Genomic DNA, 16,031 nt, shown 5'->3' with positions numbered 1-16,031 from the left:
AGGGCCCGTCAGGGTCCACTGCGGCCCTCTCCTCCTTTCTGTCCCTGGAGTGCTTGTCATAGCCTCTCTCTTCCGCCCTCGCTCCCCCCTCCCCATTTTCTCTCTGCAGGTCAGAGGTTCGTCACCTGGGTCTCCCAGGACGCTGGTGTGGACCACTGGTGTGACCGAGGAAGGTGCACTTAGCATTCCTGGGCCTCCTGGTCTCACTGCTTGTCTTGCCTGAGGGTATTCCCCAAGTAAGACCAGAAGCCCTTTTGGCCCTGAATTCCCCAGTTAATATTCATGAAGTTTGTTGAGGGGAAAAAAAAAAAAGGCTGAGGGGGCAGAAGACGGAGGCGGGGGGCCACACAAAGAGGTGAAGGAAGTAAGAGTTAACACCAAGCCCCCTCCGGCGGCAGAGAGGGATTGTCCCTTGTGGGGAAAATTACAAATGACTTTTCCCATTCACCTCAGCCCAGAGTTTTCAATTTATAGAACATGACTAGGCTTCGGGACTTAAGACCAGATGTGTCTCTGTTGGGAGAGGACATCGTAGGATGTTCAGCAGAGCCCCTGGCCTCCACCCACTAGATTCCAGTGGAAACCCCTGCCTAGTTGGGACAACAGAAACGTCTCCAGACCTTGCCACTGTGCCCTGTCTCGCGAAGCCCTGCCTTAGAGCATTGGGAGGTTGTACCCAAATGCCCGGAGCTGTGCTTCCCCCTGCATCTCGCCCTGACCTGAGTGCTACAAGGATGCTACACGGCCACCTACCCGTCCACCTGCCACTCAGAAACAGAAACAAGGCCAGGGAATCCCTTTCCAGGTCCTGATTTGGGGAGCCCCCTCTCCTGTTCTGCTCAGGACCTGCAAATCAGTGGACTTCATAACCCCAAGGGGCTCTGCACCTAGAGTGCTGGTCTCTCGATTTCTTGGGTGACCAGAGATGCGGGTCAAAGCGTTTGCCCAGAGGCAGCTCCCTCCGGGCTGGAGGAGTAAACCAGTGGAGACTCTGCCCTCCCTCATCTCCTCCATTTTCTCCCCTGTGAGCTGGCTGCTCTGTGAGAAAAAGACACGGCAGCGACTCATGTGAGCCCAAGCCCGGGGCCATCCTCCAGCACATGTAGACAGCGAGTCCGGGAGCTAAATAAGAAAGCCTTCACGCAAATAAACAATTACGTTAATTGTGGGTCGGACAGTTTTTTTTCCTGAGGAACTAAGTACTCAGTTGGGGGTTGGCGTCCTCTATCTGGAGAAAACAGAGTGCAAGAAGATGAAGGAAAAGGGGCCAAGTCCCTTTATTTTTTACGTAAGGAAACTGAGTCCCAGAGAAGTGAACTGGAAGCCAGGACCAGACACCTCACGATGTGGAGGGTGGCCCCGGGGAAGGGAGGTCCTCAGAGTGTGTGTCACCAGGACGTCTGTACCTCGAGAGATGGCTTATCTCATGGAAACCCCGTGCCTGGGGTTGGTCTATAAAATAACGCAAGTGACAACTGAACAGAGTCCCCCAGAGGGGCACCTATGCCTGGCTCTGTGACCCAGTTTTCAGTGAAAATTAGTATTAGCTGCTTTTGGCTTTAACCTTGAACTCCAGCTGGCTTTATCTTCTCTCACTTATTATAATCGTAAGGCCATGCACGGTGTAAAGGTCACACCTGGGCTTATACGTCATATGTCATCAAAATACCGTGAAGAGAACACTATGTGGTCTCTATCAGAAGATCGAAAAAAAAGAAGCGCAAGCGGCAGGTCCGGCTTCTAACTCAGGGCGGCTCGGCCCTCCTCGGGTACCGAGACGGGCCGGGGCCCAGCGTGGCCATCGGAGGTCGTCCAGGCCAAGTACGCACTGTTTATTGACAGAGAGACAAAGAGGCACCTGCCCGGTTTCAGGGTGACCAGGGAGTTTCCAGTCTGGATATGAGAAAACTTTTACACTCTACCAAACATTCTTTTTTCTTTTTTTCAAAAGCCAAAATTAGAAAGAAAACAAACATATTCGGGGCTCAACGTAGCAGGAAAAAGAAACTCAGAAGTCAAGACATTTCATAAGAAAAGCTCCGACTGAGTCTAAACTCACCTGGCCTAGAGTCTGAGGTTCCTGTGATTGGGGTGGGGACAGGCTGTGGCCCCCCGAGGCCTGGGAAGCTAGTTGTCCCCAGACAAGTGCCCAGTTAGGAGGTCCCCCCTGGTTCCCACGCTGCAGGAGAGGATGGGAAGGATGCTGGGGGAGGGAGACAGGAAGAGGGTTCCTGGAGGAGTATTCTTCTTGTCTAACCTAGCGGTGCCTTGAGGTGCGATTAATAAGAGCAACTCAGCAGCGAAGGCACTGAGCCACTGCCCCCCTCTGCCAACGCAGAGATAACCCAATACTGTTTACCTGGCCGCCCAGTGACCCGGCCCTAGCAGGCATCTTGCTAATTAGCATAGTCCCTCTAGCCCGGCCTTGGGACTGGCTGTCACACGCTCTCCCACATTCCAGGCCTCAGTCTGTGCAGGGCCCTCCGAGCTCCCCAGGCAGCCTGCCAGCTGGTCCCCAAAGCTGCGGTGAGATCTGCCTGCCTCCGGGGGCCCTTCCACCTGCGGGCACGTCGGACATAAGCCTGTCCCAGCCCCAGGATCCAAGGCCTACATCCATCTTCAAGAAGGCATCCTCTGAAGCAGTGTGGGAAAAAAGCTTTTTCGCTTGAGAATCACCTTGTATTGTACTGACTTGAAAACAGGTCGGTCAGCTTCCATTCAGCCAGGGTGTAACTGGAACTGAAGGGTATCCATTAACACACAAAATGCCAGGAGTATTTTATACCATTCAGGCACTGGTGAGTCATTAGTGCACGTGAGATTCATCAGTTTATAAAAGAGACTGGAGAAATTATTTAAAAGTATGTGACTATTGATTTATACTCACGTTATCTACTTAAAAGAAAGGATCTCAGTCGGACTCTTCTTCTCCCAAGCAGTGAAAATCAAGTTATCCTCCCTACCGCCTTCTCCAACCTCTGCTCTAAAGAGAGCTGGGATCAGGCTTATTAAGCAAAGCAGAGGTAGGGCCGAGCAAGTGATTTTCACCAAAATTGCAAAAACACAACTGAAAGAGAACTATTCTTAAGAAAGACTCATGTACCATAAAAGGGGAATTTCCAGAAGCCTCTGATATTAGCAATTTGCTCGTCCATTCCCTTCCTCTGTAGTTTCAAGATGAGATGATGACAGAAAGACTGACTTGTCAGAAAAAAAAAAAAAAAAAACCATGAAACTCCGTATACAAACGTGTAAATGGTCACAGTTTACACTTGCGGGAATTTCCACACCTGTTCTGAGTGGCCATGAAGAGGAGGAAAGAAGGAGAGAAAGCAAAGGAAAGGTCTGCCCCCATTCACCCACATCCAGACAGAATCATGAACCCTGTTTTCTTACTTTAAAATAAACAGCACTACTTACTGAGCACATGTCTTATTTTTCTAATGGGGCAAAAACAGTTTTTCCAAAGTAAAAGTTCTGAAACGGATTTTTTTTTTTTTTTTTTTTTAGAAACAGACATAGCTGGGAATTTTCTGAAAATAGTGCAAGTAGGGATGTTTCTCCTTTCACTTTCCATTTTTACATATGCATTTAAGGCCAACATGCACTGGCTAATTTCAGTAGAATGTTCCAGAGCAAGGGGAAGCACTGCATCTCAGGGCATGGGTGGACAATTATTGGGCATTCACTTTTTATAGGGCCTGGGTTATTTGGGACTATGGGGGACTCATAATCAGGAAATAGAAAAAAAACTCCAATTAAACAGGGAAATAAGCCAAACAAAAATGGGCATCAAGATAAAACACCACATATGAAAACACAGACGCAGGCACAGAACCAGCTGTAGTTTCTACAAGCTGGGCTGAATCTGCTCACCTTGCAAAGATTTCCCGGACGGCGGTAGGGAGGATGGGGGGACTGCCCACGACTATTTCTTAGTTTCTACCGGCTGACTCTTAACGTTTCTAAATCCCTTGAATGGAGTCACTTTTAGTTTTTTTTCCAAGCTCAAGCCACTTTATCATTTTAAAAATGTTCATGGGGGTTTAATTTACAGACAGCAAGATGGACACTTTGTGTGTGTGTACGGTGTGATGAATTTTGACAAAAGCCCCTGGAACCCACTCCCCTCTCAAGATATGGAGCCTTTTCCATCCTCCCAGAAAGATCCCTCGAAGCCACTTTGTTTTACGATTATTTGCATCTGAATGTTTTAGCGTGGAGATTATCAGAGCCAAATGTGTGGGAAGCAAAGCCTCATCATCAATCATCGGCAAACACAGGTTGTGAAGGTTCTGAAGGTGCTGCGCGAGCCTGCACAGACACGTCTGCAGGGATGGGAGCTTGTAGTAAATGCCAAGGGGCTTTTCAGGGACAAGCACGTGGGCCCCTCTTAGCAGCCCAGCTGGCAACTTGGCCGTGCAACTAAGACCCGGTGGGTTTCTTTTCTGATTTTGTTCTTTAAGCATCAGGGTTTACATGTTTAGAAAGAGGGAAGTTGAGGCGGGATAGTCAAATCGACCAAATTCTCAAAGGAGCAAAGGCTCTCTGATGAGGAGGGTTCAACCCAGCTCAGAGCACTCCTTTCCAAAATTCTATTGCAACATCGAAAGAGGAGTTCACATGACCAGGCAAATTAGAAATTTTCTTCACATTTCCTGTTTCCCAAATTTCCGAGGAGACCTTCAGGGAATGTCTGGCCCAGAGGCACACATTCAGGGTGAGGGACAGTGGCTCCACTTTGCTACGACGTCGCCCTCCTGGCAAGGCTGGGGGGAGAAACGAGGCCAAATGCGCTTCCATTGGGTCCAGGGAACCAAACTTCTGGCAGAGGGGCCAGAAGCAGAAGACCAGATGGGGCAGGCGCCTACACCTCTAGACTTCTGTTTTCTCAGGAAAGGTAGAGCTACTTCACGGATGTCTGAATTGTACATCTTCAAAGGTAAAACAGAATGAAAAAAGTCCCGAAACATTATGTAGGAAGCAGTTTCTTTTTTTTTTTTTTTCCTGTTAATCACTTTTCCAAGATGGTGCCGCAAGGTAATCCTTTCTTAAATCTTCCAGCAATCAAAACAATGTGGTCACAGAAGTTTACAACTTTAAAACCTTTCAAAGGTCACCTCCCTGCCGCACACCCTCTCACATTAAGAGCATAACGGATATTTTGAGTCACACATATTGTTCTTTGCTCAATTTGCATTTGGTGAAATCCCTCCTTCGGACCAATTTAGTAAGCAGTGCCTTGGCCTCCCTTGGTGACGGTTCTCTTGTCTTCTCTATTTTCGTGTGTCAAAAAAGTTTAGACTCCCAATGGATAAAATGAAGGTGTAGCCTTTGTCATTTATGCTTTCTTTTTGTTCAGATGGTTTTTCCATCTTGCTTGGGATGGAATTCCTTCTCCTTCACGACGAACTAAGCCCTTCAAGACCCAGCTGAAGTTCATGTGCTCCATGATGCTCCTGGACCTCCTCTCATTGGCCCTTCTCTACCTGACCTTTCGCTGAACTGACATACTTCTCCACATTTCAGGCTCACATGGCTTGGTCTCCACCACTAGACTGTGTTACTGAAGGCCTGAATCAAGAGTTCTCGTGACAATTACAAAGTGAGATGGTGAGAGAAAGACTGTCTAAATGGGGAATTGATCCCAAGCACCCACTGCTCCAATGCACGGGCTCCCACTGATGAAGAGTCTCACCTCCAAATACAACACGCGGCAAAGAGCTCTCAGGCCCGGGACGCACGCTTCCCAGCAGATGCGCTGTGCACGCCAGCTGTCACGGGAGGCCCGAGTGCTTTATGAGTCTGCCTGCTCACTCCCCCGGCTTCGTGTGTAAGCCAACGGTGCTTGGCTTTTAGAAACATATTTCTTTCTCTATGAGTAATTTAAAAGTGACTCATGCTTAGCTTCACCAGCCGGTCCATGTGACCCGCAGTGCTGGTTGAGTGTATCTATAGATGTGTAAACCAAAGCAGTTCTTAGAACACAGATTTCCCCCCTCCCACGTGCTGTTTATTTCCCTCCACTTCACAGGGGCCGAGCGATGATGCAGATGAGCTGCCGGGGACCGCCTGCCCCTTACTCAAGCCTGGAATGGGCCCATGAGGCGGAACCAAAGCACAGCATCCAACAAGGGAAAATAAAAGACCAGTGGAGGAAAGGGACAGGCAAACGAGCTAATACATTTGTTTCGTACGAGTGGATGATCAAGGGGTTCTGAGAAAAACTCATAAAATCATAAAAATCTAATACAATGGGGACTCATCTAAACAAAAACTACCATGTCTCTTTCTGTTCCAGTGGAGGTTCAGATGTAAAGAAGTAGAACTCGCACCCTCACCGCCTCCAAACAGCCCACCACTTCATTTCCTAAAACAGAAAAACATTCCTGGGATGTGTTGTGGTTGGACTGGATAACTCACATATATTAAAATGTTTTAATTTCCCCAGCTTGTCTTCACTCCTCTGCCACTGGAGAATGCGCAGGGCCCAGCTTGGGGACACTGCTGCTGCAGGAAGGACGTCGGGTGACACAGCTGCCAAGCGCACCAGGTAGTGGTTCCTACCTCCTTCTCACTTCCTTTTTTCTATTAAACCAAATCTAAAAACTCATTTGCCTGCTTTGTGAAGACCTCCATAGTCTGGCCTCTCTCACTTTATTTTCCGGCGCTATGTTAACTGTGCAACGTATCCGCGGCTACAGCCTGGGAGTGTCTTCACTGCTTCTCCAATGAGCTGAATCGGTCCCGCCCCAGAGCGTCACCCACTCCCTCCGACCTCCCAACACCCTTCATCACCACCCTCCATCTCTCCCACCCCATGGCACCTTGTTACCTCCATCACCTGAGTCTTCACCCAGTCCTCAACCTCAGCTCCTCCCACCTGAAAACCTTCCACGGAGCCTGGCTGGACCATTCCAGCTGTCTTAGCATCTACGTCTCCTGAACTCCTCCCATGTTTCATTTTGTCTGCCCTCCAGTTTTATTTTGCTACTTGATATACGATAGTCATGCTTCTCCAGTTGGACTGCAAATTCTTTGGGGAGGGATATCATGTATCTTATTCCCATTTATCCCCACAGTACCGAGCCCCACAGCAAGGGGCAACGTGAACTTCCCAGTTAGAAGAAATATTTTATTTTTGCCAAAAAGGTGTTGTATGCAAGGTCTAACCAAACTTTTAGTCCTCTCTTCAATGTGACTGCATGCCAGCTGAAAGAGAAACTTTACTACTCATCCTAGCTGGAGGCTATGTGGAGACGAATAAATATTTTGTTGAATTTTCAACAAAATGACAAACATGGGCAGTAACAGGCATTTACAGCGCACTATGCTCGAGCATGGGTTTAAGCATTTGACAAACATCAATTCATCTGAACCTCATACTTATGCAGTAGGTACTGTTATTAACCCCACTTCTCACAGGAGGAGACTGAGGCAGAACAGGTAACTTGTCCAAAGCCACATGGTTAGAAAGTGCTGGATTCAAGCTCAGCTCATGCGGGTCCAGGCTGTGCTCTTAGGCGCTATGCTGTACCCCTATTAACAGGTGCGTTTTAGGTATCCATCTTCTACAGGGCTGTCTTGTCCCAGTTAGGTATACTAAAAACTGTCCTCACTCAAGTCCAACGTAAACAGAACTGATGGTTAAATGTCATCTTGCACGGAAACTTCAAAAAGAAGTATGGCTATGTGGGAGCTAAAGAAATAGCATCTTTAAAGTGAAGGGTATAAAATCTGCCAGTCTATCCCGGGGACCCCACAGAATGGCACTGACCATGCTCAGCAGAAATTCCAGGTTCAAACCTCTGGGCAACCGTGAGGTAGAATCCCCTTCAGACCAATGTTACTATACACCCAACAGCATCTTCCCAAATCCTTAATTTCTCAACATAAAGAAACCTAATACAACCCAAATCACAGCTGCAGTTAGATCTGTTTACTATATCTTAAATATGATCTTGCAGACCCACACATGGCATTCTTGAAAACATCAGATTAGGTACAAGAAGAAAAACCTCATCCTGGTGGTCAAATCATAGCAGGAAATGATGCCACCAGCAATTATTCGTATATTAGCAGTTGCTTAAATACCATAAGGCTTTTAGGGGAGAAGACTGTGAGCCAGTGGTTGGAAATGAAGCCCCATTATTAATGTAGTCAAGCTATTCAGCTGGATTCAATCAAATCCAAAGCCCTGCCCAGACCAGTGTCTGTAGTAGAAGATGCTAAGAGCTATTTTTTAAAAATCTGGTTTTATTGAATCCAGGCTTTATACACAGCATTCCTTCTTCCCGAATGGCTGAAGAATCATCCCGTGCATTTTAAGCCACTTGAGAGGAAATAGACTTAAGCTGTGTCAGGAAAGCAGTTAGATTCAAGGAGAGAACTTCATAATATTCAAGGTGATAGAAACCTTGGTAGCTGCTGGATATGCTGTCAAAACAGGCTGTGAAGTCCTCTTTTATCAGCTCAGTTCAGGCTAAAAACCATTCCTGGGGGCTTCCCTGGTGGCGCAGTGGTTGAGAGTCCGCCTGCCGATGCAGGGGACACGGGTTCGTGCCCCGGTCCGGGAAGCCGTGAGCCATGGCCGCTGAGCCTGCGCGTCCGGAGCCTGTGCTCCGCAACGGGAGAGGCCACAGCAGTGAGAGACCCGCGTACCGCAAAAACAAAAACAAACAAACAAACAAAAAAACCATTCCTGGGAGCCTACTATGTGCCAGGTCCCTTGTAGGCCCTGCAAGGCCCTGAGTATCCCAAGATGAACAAACTCTAAGCCCTGCTCATGAGGAAGTTACAACCCAGGGGAGAAGACAGGAGTTCGAGGCTGACCAGCACTGGGAGACGTCGTCTCGTTGGGATGAATGTATTTGGTGAAACTCCGTCTGTCCCTCTCCCTGGACTTGCCGCTGTCACTTTTTATGTCTCTGGCTCTATATTCATTGTTTTGGGACAGTTTTGTCCCCATCTCCCAGGCCCCAAGCCTCAGACCTCCCGGGTCTGGGTAGCCCATAGGGCACCATCTGTGTTTATCCCTCCAACCACATCCTCGGCCACCTGCTACCCCTGCCTCTACTGCCCTGCTCAGTGGCCCTGTTCACACTGGCCAGTAATGCTGGGAGACCTTTCTGATCCCAAATCTCTCTCATTCTTGTGGGCTGTACGCCTGAAAAGAAACCACGGGAATAATTTACTCCTTGGGTGAAGGCATCAGGCCCAGGTGTTTCACATTCACCTGCTCGACAAACATTTACTGAATGCCAAGAGCCAGGTACCGATGGGGAGAAAAGAAAGATTAGGTAAGACTCTGTCCTCGAGGACCTTTGGATCTAATAAAGGAATAAAAAAGACCTCAGCCCAGGGGAAAGTGCAAATAACAAACAAACTATAAGACAAGGTTAAAAAATAGAGATGACTCCCAGGGAAGGTCTAATTGGACCAGTTATCAAATGAACGGAGTTCTTGTACCAGGTCTCCTGCCAAGCTACGCTCTCTACCTTAGAGCAAGCCTGTTGCCTTTTTGTTAAACCATGGGCCTTAATCCCGTATCAGTTATGGTCAGGGTTGCAGGCCCACAAGACACAAAGCCTGGCCCCCGGCTGTGAGAAAGCTGCTGGCTGCCCTCCCCAGAAGGGACCATGGGGGTGACAGCCACTCAGGGCTCTACAGACTGCCCAGCATGGTGCCCCAGACAGACAGTCACTGGGACAGAGGGACATAAGGGGGTGCTAAGGAGAGGAGAGACGGCTCCAAGGGAAGGAGAAGGATACTCTGCAGAGAAGGAGAAACTTGGCCAACCAAACTTTGGATTGACCCTTGAACAATGAGAGGGTTTGGATTTGGGGAAAAGGAAGGAGAGTCACCCAGACAGGTTAGCTGCTAGGAGCCCTGGGTGGGGGGGAGGGATCATACATGCGTATCCTTGACTGGCTCGGCGACACGATCTTGGGCATATAGGGTCACAGTGATGTCCCCACCATCACACTGTCACTTCTCATTCTCCTAGACCCTCCCCCCAAGTCATGCCACACCCCCAGCCCTGATTCTTCCTCAGTTCCCTTCATGTTCCAATGGTACTGATGATGTCCCTTGCCAGGTCACAGGACTTCCCAGCAAACCTAAACTTCCAGCTGACCTTTGCTTCATTTCCCTCCCTCGACTTCCCACGATGGCATTGGAGCTGGTCCTTTCACTCCCATGCCTCTGTTAGCCGTCGTGTGTCAAAGGCAGAGTGTCAGAGAAAACAGAACATACTCAACAATAGAAAACGCAGACAAAACTCACTGGCTGAAGACATTTGTAGAAGGTACTCTCCTAGTCACTGGCCGAGAGGATACCTTACCGTTTGTCACACCAGCTCTCACTGGCTGAGACCATACAACAGAACTGTGGAAAACGTATACATATATAAACAATGAGCTCTAATGAAATACATTTGGGAGAAAATTATTGCGGAGAGAAACATTATCATAATGAATTGGTATTCCTTAGAAAGGTGTTAAATGGGGTTAAGTATTAACAAACCCTTCCAACACCAGGCAGATTATATATATAATCGTATTGACTTTGAGTCTGATAGCTGACCGCTAACTGAGGGGAAATAGGCCATCAGGTTAAGTTCGGGTAGGAAAACGTCGACGATTATAGCATCAGGAATGACGCACTCCTTAAAGGACAGAAGTTTATGTATCACATTGGTTGACCTACCTACCCCCGTCTCTTCATTTGTTCGTTCGTTCCTTCCTTCCTTCTTTCCTCCCTCCCTCCCTCCCTTCCTTCCTTGGAGCTAGGCACTGGGCTAGATGCTGAGACTAAGGAGAAGAATAAGATATGATCTCTGCCTTATTGGGCTCACATTCCAGCTAGGGAGACTAACAGCTACCCCGTTCTAATGTTGCAACACCGTAAGGTGCTATGATAGAGGCATGTGGGAAATGCTTCAGGAGCATGACGGAAAGTGGCATCTGCTTTGAATGGGTTTCAGTGGACTCCCTGGCAAATAATTCTGTAATAAATATTTCTCTTATGTCTCATTGCTAGGGGTTTACCTGTTTTTCACAATCACCTATTCCCACTCTTTCTCTTCTTCTGTCTCTCCCTCTCTCTCTTCCTTCTTCCATCATCTATTTATCTACCTCTCTCCACCCATCATCTATATCTATCATCTATCTATCTACCTACCCATCCATCCATCCATCCATCTATAACATTTTAAATCACGTAACTTTCTAAGATGGGCTCTTATCCTTGCTGCCAGGACAGCCTAGCCACCAAAGATCATTTTGCTAAAGTGAAAGTTGACAAAGGGAGTCTGGAGTTCCTTCTCCAGAGGTCTTTGAAAGAGGATTCTTCTCATCTGTCTGAAATGGTTAGATGGTCCTGCCTAAAGGCAGCCAGGCTGACTAGAGGACATTTCAAGGGCTCCTCTATGTCCTTGTTTCCTCTGTTTCCAAGAGCCTCTAAGTGTCCTTAAACCATGAGCAGCTGCTTACCCTTTCAGCACTGGGACCGGCTGCCCAGGCCAAAAGCTGAGCTGAGAAATGGCAGCCCTGGAGGGTCTGTTCCCATATTCTTCGAGGTCACTGTTGCAGCTGGCTGCTGTTCTAATAAAGACTGCCAACTCTGCATTAAGAGTCACACCTGGGTTACAATCATTCCTATCTGACATCTAGAGCCAAAAATCCATGAGATGCTTGGACTCAGAACCTTGTCATGCAGTTGCATTTTCTAGTGCCTTAAAGCTTCTGATCTGTTTCCAGCTGGAAGGAAACGGAGACTGCTCCATTCGCTGGTAAATTAATTTGGCCTCTGTAGCATTAATTTCCACAGGTGCCCTCATCTTCTGTTAAGTAGAAAGTCTTCCTGGGATAGCAGGGCTTTTTGGGTGGTCTGCATATCCATGGGAAGAGGAAAGGAAATCCGAGGGTGGTATCTAGAGACACTGTTGGCCAGTGGTTACTGCATTTTCTCGACTGCATCCAAACCAAAGGGGCTGGTCACCCTCAACAGCTAAACATAAACAACGTGGCATCCTGCACACTGGAAGCCTCAGTGGGCTTGAGACTTTATCTTGGGGTCTTAACTATCTTTGATAAGAACTGCTTATTGGCCTAACAGTACTGAATCAACGGGTCTGATTCTGAGGCTCTGGTTTACTGTCTCGGAGGAACTCCGGCTCTTGACCCTTAAAGGCTGACAAGGACTCCACAGGTCTCTAGGCAACACAGACACCCAATAATGTCTAGTGACGTGAGTTCCCCAATTGATTCCATGGGGGACTTCTTTGGAGTTGTCAAAAGGAACCGGGCCTGTTTTCTCAATTAAATGCAGACAGAGAGTTGCCTTTTCCTTCAGGGATAGATACCAACGGACATCATCAAAGTAATTTTAACCCTATTTAAAATTTGATCTTTTGGGGACAGCAAAGGTGACCTGTTTACATTCGTTTACATTTTTCGACGTCCTCTTTGTGATTACAGTGACCAAACTCATATAGTCGATAGCCGGCTTATGAGCATCGTCAGTGATCAGCACCTGGGAGGAAGCCTGACGTGGTGGCCAAGAGCACAACATGGGTTTCCTCCTGGCTCAGCCACTGCCTACGGCATGATCTTGGGCAAGGTGCTAAATGCATCTCTGGGCCTCAGTTACTTCACCTGTAAAGTGGGGATAATGACAGTACCTGCCTCACTAAGTTCTTGCGAAGATTAAATGACTCATTGTATGTAATATGCTTAAAGCGGTGCTGGCCCAGCACGTGGTAAGTGCTGTATGTTAGCTAGTATTATATTAAGAATGAATCGATCATGGAGCTAATCAACACCTAGCAGACAGGGCAACATCTAGGAATCTGGATTTTAATTTACTTTATTTTTTGGCCACACCACAAGGCCTGTGGGATCTTTAGTTCCCCAACCAGGGGTTGAACCCCGGTCCCCGGTAGTGGAAGCGTGGAGTCCTAACCACTGGACCGCCAGGGAATTCCCATGAATCTGGATTTTAGATGAGATACAATAATACAGCAAAGAGCTTGGAACACTGCCTGATGCATAGTAAGTGTGCAGAGTTAGCCATTTATACCCCGGGACCTACTTCTATTTTGATCTGCTGTTTTCGACCTTGTCTTATCCTTGCAGAGCTCTGTGGCATCACATTTTGCTTCCTCTCTGCCATCCCTGGTGTTCAGAAAAGGCCCAGCCCCCAGCGCCAGGTCAGGGGGAGTCCTCCACTAACACAGTGAGGTGCAGAGTCACAGTCCGACACATGACCAGTAAGTTGGGTCCCATCTTGGGGTTCTTTTCCCTGCTTCATTGTCCTTCTACAAGTTTCCCCTCACATCCTCTCTTTATACTTGAGTCTTCAAACCATGCGGCCGCCTGCACCCTCTGAAACCTTCATCCACTTGTACTTCTCTTTTGCACATAAGGAAACACAGGTACAAATGATAACATGAAAAGGGTGTATGAAATCAATCAGGCTTGTCATCGAAGGCCACTGTTGCTGCTGACAGCTGGCTGGGTATTGGTACAAAGAGAATTATACCAATCAGGTGTCTTCTTCCAAACACTGAGAACCAGAAGACAACCCTTCATTAGGTATTCTTGGTAAATAGACTTTCTTGAGAAGATTGGAAAAGGGTTAATTTATCTTTGAGATAATGTTAATAAAATATTACAGACTGAGTTTCTGTGGGATTTTCTCACTGTTATAATCGATGTTTTCTTCTACTGTGAACTCAAAGTGAACTTTTTTGTATAAGTCTAAAATCCATGTTTTTGCCTACGTATTCATAGCCATGTGTGATGTGGAGCTATCACCCTGCCAATGGTTTAATGTGTACTTTTCAAATTTTAGTCCCCATGTTGGACTAATGGGTTACAAAACAAAACAAAACAAAACAAAAAAACCCCTTTAATTTCAAAGATCTGGGCTTTTAACCTTTTGGGAAGTAAAAGGCTTTAAACAGTCCACCAATACATTTCACAGTGTCCATCTTGCAATTCTAGGGAAGTTAGGAGATCCTGATAAATTCCGCTAAAGTGTAATGAAAATGCTTAGCAACTGGGGGCCCAGTAGGGTTCAGAAGACTTGCAAAAGAAAAGCACTTATAATCACGAGATGAGAAGGGATGTTACTGACAACAACCAACAGATTGATAACGTCATTTATTCTTGTACAAGTCTAGTTAAGTGCATTCGCAAAAGCACTACACGATGCAATGGGTAAAATGAAACTGGAGAACCTCTGGAAGAAAGCTAGCCAACTATATATGAAAAACATGCTTCAAGTTCTAGGAGATGGAGATAATATGTATAATGAATAGAACCGAGACTTCAACTCTGACCTGCAGTTGGGCTAAGGCATCCAAGGCACAGATTTTTCCACTGACCCCCAAGATGAAGAACACTGGGCTTCCTCAAGGTCTATGCAGTTAAAAACCCAGCAAATGAACGCAATGTGAATGGACATGTTCTGAAGCCAAGGGAGCACCTCCCTAGTAATTACTAATTCATTCTTATTAGTCCTCACTTATCTGTTAACGGAGCAGGAAAAATGTGGACATCAAGGATGCTGCGACTGCTGGCCCTGAAGAGCTGGTGAGATGGATCTTGCTTTTTAATCAAAAGATAATCATTTTCCCACCTAGGATCTGCAGGGAACCGAGGATCATGCTCTCAGAGTAAGGATCAAAATTGAATGTGATGAATCCTAAACCATCAATCCTACCTGAAAATTTTAAAAGCCTCCTATGAGGTCATGAGGGCAGAAAAGTCTATCTTTGCACAAACGGGGCTCAGCTCAGCATTCATTCCTCTTCTAGCTCATCTTTCTCCTCATTTACACCATTATCAGCATTTCCACTGGCTCTGCACAGGATGTCTATAAATAGCACTTAAAAACTGGGGGAAAAAAAACTGGGGAAAAAAAGGCAGTATATTGTCTAACTTGAAATTACCTTTCAAAGCTACATTAGCTTCAATATAAAAGTTGGGCTCAATTGTTCTCTTTGTCTTATTCCTGGAAGAAATTAACACATCTAAGATGAAGAAAAATTCCATTCTAGTGTATACCTTACGGGCTCACTGTTAAAATGCACAAACGCCAGAAACACCAACTCTACCTGAACATTTTGGGTGTTATTTGTTTAAACATGTTTGTTTTCTTAGTTAAGCTAAAAATATTTCCCCCTGGTGTTTCTGAAGGGACATTTAGACTAAAATAAAAATAAAAATAAATGACATGTTTAAAAAGTTATATTCATCAGACCTGGAGCAGAGTACAGAAAACGGATGGAGGAAGTGAATTTTAGGACCTGTGTAGTGGTTTTCCTATTTTGGTTGCTCTAAATAGATGTGGAAAAACAAACGGGAAGAAAAAAAGCACATCTCCACCCTATGCAAGTGAGGAATGAAAAAATATTCCTCATATGGACTTAAGCTTAGAAATAAATTAATACACGTCCATATAAAAGTTCTTCCTGTTATTATATAGCACACCCTGTTACTATGAACTCTAATAATTATATAAAGCCTCTTTTTGTACCAGACCTTTTATCACTTGGTATATTCTTTTCTTTATGGCCGCGCTGAGTGGCGCGTGGGATCTTAGTTCCCCGACCAGAGATCGAACCCGGGCCCTTGGCAATGAGAGCACGGAGTCCTAACCATTGGACTGCCAGGGAATTCCCTCATTTGGTGTATTCTTAACTGAGCTTAGAAATCTTAGGGGGTAGTGATCATAAAGATTTATTGTAGAACATGGACTACAGTCAAATTTGACTTACAGTTTCCTTTTCAGTGAGAAAAACATAGTAAGAATTTTAGCAGAGAAAGGAACATACGATCCAGGGTTTCTTCCCTTAGATAATAGAACCCTTTATTACGATGCCTATGGCTTCAGGGAGTCCATAAATTCCCTGAAAATAGTTGGCTAAGTTTCCTGTGTTTGTGAATTTTTCTGGGGAGAAGGTACGTAGCTTTAGTTTAATTCTCAAGGGAGATATATATATATATATATATATATATATATAT

General features: G+C 46.3%; 1 protein-coding gene across 2 annotated transcripts in view; it reads right to left on the bottom strand.

Annotated features, from left to right (window-relative positions):
* The window catches only part of BCL2 (BCL2 apoptosis regulator), a 182,447-nt gene that overhangs the window by 31,046 nt on the left and 135,370 nt on the right, over window positions 1-16,031 (bottom strand). The gene's annotated exons all lie outside the window — the stretch shown is intronic.

The sequence above is a fragment of the Neophocaena asiaeorientalis genome, unplaced genomic scaffold (genome assembly GCF_003031525.2).
Source record: "Neophocaena asiaeorientalis asiaeorientalis breed wild unplaced genomic scaffold, Neophocaena_asiaeorientalis_V1.1 scaffold124, whole genome shotgun sequence".
NCBI classification, from domain to species: domain Eukaryota; kingdom Metazoa; phylum Chordata; class Mammalia; order Artiodactyla; family Phocoenidae; genus Neophocaena; species Neophocaena asiaeorientalis.
The sequence above is the reverse complement of the archived record's forward strand: the minus strand, read 5'-3'. Positions and strand labels throughout refer to the sequence as shown.